At 37.0% G+C, this 5,808-nt stretch overlaps 1 pseudogene; it reads left to right on the top strand.

Moving 5' to 3' along the window:
• Positions 1 to 4,310: 4,310 nt before the first annotated feature.
• LOC101107972 (transcription and mRNA export factor ENY2-like) lies at positions 4,311 to 4,715 on the top strand (annotated as a pseudogene).
• The last annotated feature ends 1,093 nt before the right edge of the window (positions 4,716 to 5,808 follow it).

Raw genomic sequence — 5,808 nt, forward strand, 5'->3', positions numbered from 1 at the left:
CAGTATCTCAGGGGTTTTTCCAAGCTTTGTATTCTTTTCACTGTATACTTACCTTAAATGATCTGATTCATTCCTGTTGCTGATGCCTCACAAAGCTATAATTCCAAGTTCAGTCTCCATCTTGAGGCACGCACTTATATATCCAACTGTCTTCTTAATATCTTTACTTGAATACCCCTCTGGTACCTCAAGGATAGTATATTCAAAATGGACTAATCACTTCTCCCCCAATGAATGATTAGAGCTGATTCTTCAGTATCCCCAACTCAGTGAGTGGCACCATCACACCTTTGTTTTCAAACCAACAACCTAATAATTGTTCCTAACTCTTCCTGTCCTTATCTGTGATAGCCAATGAATCTGTTCCTTTTACCTTCTGAGTATTTCTCAAATCTATGTACCTCTCTTCATCTTTACTGCCATCATTCTTTCCTAATTTTTATAATAACCTACTAAATGTTCTTCCTACCTCCAGTCTCTCTTCCTACCATTTCACTCTGCAACTAAAGTTACATTCGCATGCTTCAGTGTGGGTACAACTGAATTAGTAAGATGGCTTGTTAGGCTCTGTATGGTCCAGCCTCTACCAGTAGTCTTGCTATCCCCCAAACAGTCTAGCCATGCTGACTTTTTTTTTCAGTTCCTACAACATCATGCTTCCTTGCCCTGAAGATTTTACATGCTATTTCCCTACCTGGAACACTTCTACTCATTTTTCAAATCTCAATTTTAAAGTCATATCCTCAGGAGAGTTAACCTTATCCCTAGACTAGCTTAGATCTTCCTGAAACATGTTCCTATTACTGTAATTACTTACTGTAATTACTTATTTAATATTTGTGTCCCTACTAAATGAAGTGTCTATAAGAATAGTGGCCTTATTTATCCTACTCACTGCTGGATCCATAATCCAGTGCCTAGTGATACTCAATAAATAGTTGTTGAGTGAGTGAATGAGTAAACAAATTGGCAATAGTTAGCACTTGATAAACGTTTGTTGAATGAAACAGTCAAAAAATATACTACAACTTTATATTCAGAGCAGAATTGTCCTCAGTGAGCCCAGTGACATGGAAGATGTTATTCAAGTATCTGGAATTCTGGAGTTCTTTTTGAAATTGCCTTCAGAAATGTGATATATTCTTCTAAATACCCTAGATAGTGGCAAATATTAAATGTTTACCCTTTGAGGATGGATTTTATTTTGGAATTAGCAAAATCACTCAGAGCCAAGATGGGTAATCATGCTGGGTAACACTATCAGAGGTGAAAAATTAGGTGTGACTATAAATTAATGAGTCTGACTTTTTTGTACGGCTCATAAACTGGGTCTTAAGGCAGTTCCAAAAGAGAAGTTCCAAAAATGTTTTGAGCAATGGCAAGATTGTTAGAATATTTGTATAACTTCCCAAGGGAACTACTTTGCAGGGGGTACTGCTCATTCAGATGTATACAGTCAGGGATGTTTTGTTTCATTAAATAATTCTTATTTCCTTTAGACACAATTTCTACCTATGTATAAGTTTTACTCAGAGCTTCAGGGAGAGCATGATATAGTAGATAGAGCCCAGAAATGTGAAGTCCATGTTACTTATCATCACCGTTATTGTGAACATTTAATAATGAGCAAAGCAATTACAAATTAATCATCACTATAATTTGGCCACATAGCACTGCAAAGTAAAGCTGCTTTAGCCCACCTACTTTAACTACCTCTCCCAGCTTAAAAAAAAAGTTATGAAATGTAGGGTAATCCTTTGCCAAATAAGATAGCTCTCAAGGGTACCAACCACTGTGAGATTTGGTTGGCTCAGTTTATTGAAGCTAATGAGTGAGACCAACTGCCACAGATGGTGCCTTCAGACTCTGGTCAGACATCTCAAAAATATGTATTATTGGTCACAAGGGAAATTATAGGCAAGAACAGAACTACAGAAATAAATCTATCTTCCCTATTAAAAGCAAAAATAATAGAACTCTCTTAGATCTCCCACTACATACCAGAAACTATGCTAAATTAGGCCCTTAATATATAAGTATTTTTTTTAATTTCAGAAATCAAAGCTAAGAGAAGTTAATTAATTTGTCCATTATCATACATCTAGCAAGTAGAAGAGTTAGACTGAGAACCTGTGATCTGTATAATTCCAAAGACCCAGTTCTTTCCACTTTACTCATCATATGCAAAGTTGGTACATTTTAAATCCCACCTTTAACACTCTAATTCTTTTTGTGGCCCATCTTCTCACCAGTGCCTCAGTTTTCTGGTGACTCTCCTTGCTTCAAAATGAGTATTAAAATGTTTCTATTGAGTATATTTTTCTCAACTTCTTACTATAAAGTTGAGTGTTTTCTGATTGTGGTCTCAGGAACTGTCTTTGAAGAGTTATGCCTAACTTCTAACTTCATTGCTCCAAAAGTTGTTACTAAGGCTCAGATCCTGCCTATACGACCTGCCCTAAATAAACTAACTTTCCATGGTCTTTGCTTCCTATGGAATGCTAACGCACCAATCTTTCTTTGTGGGGAATTTTTCTTGCCACCTGACATTGAGTCTTCTATGGGAAATGGGAATGGTGGTTGATGGGACATTTCCAATTACTAAATCTGATGTCTACACCTCGTCCAAGCATAGACTCCAACTTGTTTGTTCACCTTGCTACTGTCAGCCTCCCACATAATACGTTGACTGTCATAAAGTTTTTGTCATATTTCCATCTTGATCATGCCATTATGTAGATGGAACCAAATTTATTTACCACTTTTAACTGGATGCCCTTAAAGAAAAGCATTTGTCTTGGGTAGATAGTATGACACATTATCTCTGTCTTCTAACTTAAAATTAGCAAAAAAACTATGTTGCAAGAAGCTTTAGTCCCCAATGACAAGGAAACACGCACCTAAAGGAAATTAGAAAAGGATAGTAAAACTTTATGCCAAAAATTTAGCAATACATTCAAATATATACTAAACTATAAATAATTTTTTTTTACCTATTAACAAGCTAGTACACTTTAACTCCACGGTTTTGTATTTTTCCTTTTGTCTCTATCCCTGACTGATTTCATGGCATTTATTTTAAGAGTCTGTTTCTAGCTCCTGATAAATTTTAACTCTTCACCTGTCCTTCATTGTGATTTAATTATCATAAGCATCTCTTAAGTCACATCCATTCATAGAGCTCTTTTCTGGGTCTTAAAATAATGTTGAACCTTCTAAATCATGTTCTGTATTCTCAAAAGTCTTCTTGGATTGTAATGGGAAGATTACAGATGTGAAAAATAATCTTACCTAAGACAAATATTTTTTGGTAAAGTGAAAGTAACTCAGTCATGTCTGACTCTTTGGGACCCATGGACTGTACAGTTCATGGAATTCTCCAGGCCAGAATACTGAAGTGGGTTCTCTTCTCCAGGGGATCTTCCCAACCCAGGTCTCCCTCATTGCTGGCGAATTCTTTACTAGCTTTACTACCAGGGAATCCCTAAATATTTTTTAAGGACAATCAAAAAGAATATGCAATGAAGCTAATTAATAGGGGTCTTGAAATTGCTGTTTTAGCAGGTCTCTCCATCCATATATTTATCCTCCTCTTGCTCAGAACAACCTATAGTAGTATTAGTCTGCTAATATTAATTTTACAAGAGTTAGCATCGGGAATTATTCTTACCAAATATACTAGGGAACTAAGTCACAGCAGACTTTTACAAGGTCTTGTGACAATCACAGAAATAATATTTAGATGACCTGACTTCTCCTTAGTTATTTACTAAAAATAAGTTGATTTCTAAGGAGGTCTAACTACATGTTCCTTTGTTATCTGTTGGCATACGGTATTATTACATGTTAGAATACTACTATATATGCTAGTATAGTTATGTATTAGTCTATGTATTTTTCCTCCTGCAAAGCTTTAAGTGTGAAAAATAAATTCCAGGGTGTGATAATAAGTGCTAAGAGAGTCAAGGGTTACTAAGAAGAAAACCAGAGAAGAGAAACATGCGCACGGTGTTGAAGCAAACTAGCAATGATTTTCATAATTCTCTGACTCAGGGCCTTTCAGACTTTTAAAGCCACGATTCACATTAATAAATACATTTTATTTTAAGACTCAGAGTAGTTACCCTTGCTATGTGTAGTACACCTTTGATGCTATTTCTGTTTCATTTTAAAAAATTCTGATCAGAACCTAATAAATGGGCCAAAATTCATAGTTTGAAAATCACTGTTCTGGGCAACCAAGGAGTGCGTCAGGTAATGGTCATCAGCGCAGGGGTCATTTTGTAGCTGGGAAGCTCTCACCCTTGGAGATGGTGGTTAGCAAGATGCACAAAGATGTACAGATGAGAGCAGCGATTAACCAAAAGTTGATGGAAACTGGAAAAAGAGAGGGCTTCCCTGCTGGCGCTGCTGGTAAAAACAACCCACCTGCAATGCGGGAAACCTGGGTTCGATCCCTGGGTTGAGAAGATACCCTGGAGAAGGAACAGAATGCCTCAAAGAGTTGCTAGAAGCCAAGTTAATTAATGTGGCTGAAAGGACACAGTTGAAGTCACACCATTAAGAGGTAACTCAAGGAAAAGGACTACAACATGTTACTGTTGATGACTGGGTGGCTCAAATCACACCCAAAGGCAGAACCAGGTGCCTGACAGTGTAAAGGAGGAGCTCCTAGGAGAATAAGAACATTCCTTGCTTAGCAAGCCAGCCTTTAAGACTGAATTAGATTGTGTCGTTTTGTGGTTTTATTTCTGAAAGTAAAACTTGCCATAAATTAGGAATCAATTTCCCAAAATAAAATCCTTTTTTTTTTGGTATGATGGTATACAGATTTTGGCTTCCCTGGTGGCTCGGTGGTAAAGAATCTGCCTGCCGAGGAAGGAGACGCAAGAGACACAGGAGGATCCCTTGGAGGAGGAAATGGCAACCTACTGCAATATTCTCGTCTGGGAAACCCCATGGAGAGAGGAGACTGGCAGGTTACAGTTTATGGGGTCACAAAAAAGTCAGACACCACTTACTGGCTAAACAACAACAAATATGTTTTCAGTAACAATGCATATGTTGTATTGATTTTTTTCCACTCAATGTGTTGTTTTAATAAATATCTCAATGAATGAAGAAAAAAAAAATCACTGCTTTAAGTTGTCCATATCTACCAAGGGGGAGAAGAAGAAGAGGAGGAGGAAGAAGAATTAGTTAATGATGACATAGGCTAATCGAAGTCAAATTTAGTAAGAGATATTTAATATGATCCTTTTTTCCCCTCACTAACAAATATGTACCTTTTCTTCCAAAGAAACTTGTGTGTGAAGTCGCTCAGTCGTGTCTGACTCTTTGCGACCCCATGGACTGTAGCCTACCAGGCTCCTCTGTCCATGGGATTTTCCAAGCAATAGTACTGGAGTGGATTGCCATTTCCTTCTCCAGGGTATCTTCCCAACTCAGGAATCGAACCCAGGTCTCCCACATTGTAGACAGACGCTTTACCGTCTAAGCCACCAGGGAAGTCCAAAGAAACTTGGTATACTTGAATTCATATTTTACTTAACACTCACCTGGGAACGTAAAACATTGTGTTTACTAGTTATGGATCTTACAAGAAACATTTTTTTCTGAATTTTATACCCGATTTTAAAAACAAAAGATATGACACAAGTGGTATTCTAATTCCATCTTTAAAAATTTCCAAGGGAAGTTATGTTTCATATTTTAAGAGTCCTGAGGTTTCTTGTTCTTATTTCAAGTGATTGTCCAAAAGCAAAGATGTATTTGCTTTTTTAAAAGATCAGCTAGTGTGAATTTTGA

The sequence above is a fragment of the Ovis aries genome, chromosome 11 (assembly GCF_016772045.2).
Source record: "Ovis aries strain OAR_USU_Benz2616 breed Rambouillet chromosome 11, ARS-UI_Ramb_v3.0, whole genome shotgun sequence".
Lineage (NCBI taxonomy): Eukaryota > Metazoa > Chordata > Mammalia > Artiodactyla > Bovidae > Ovis > Ovis aries.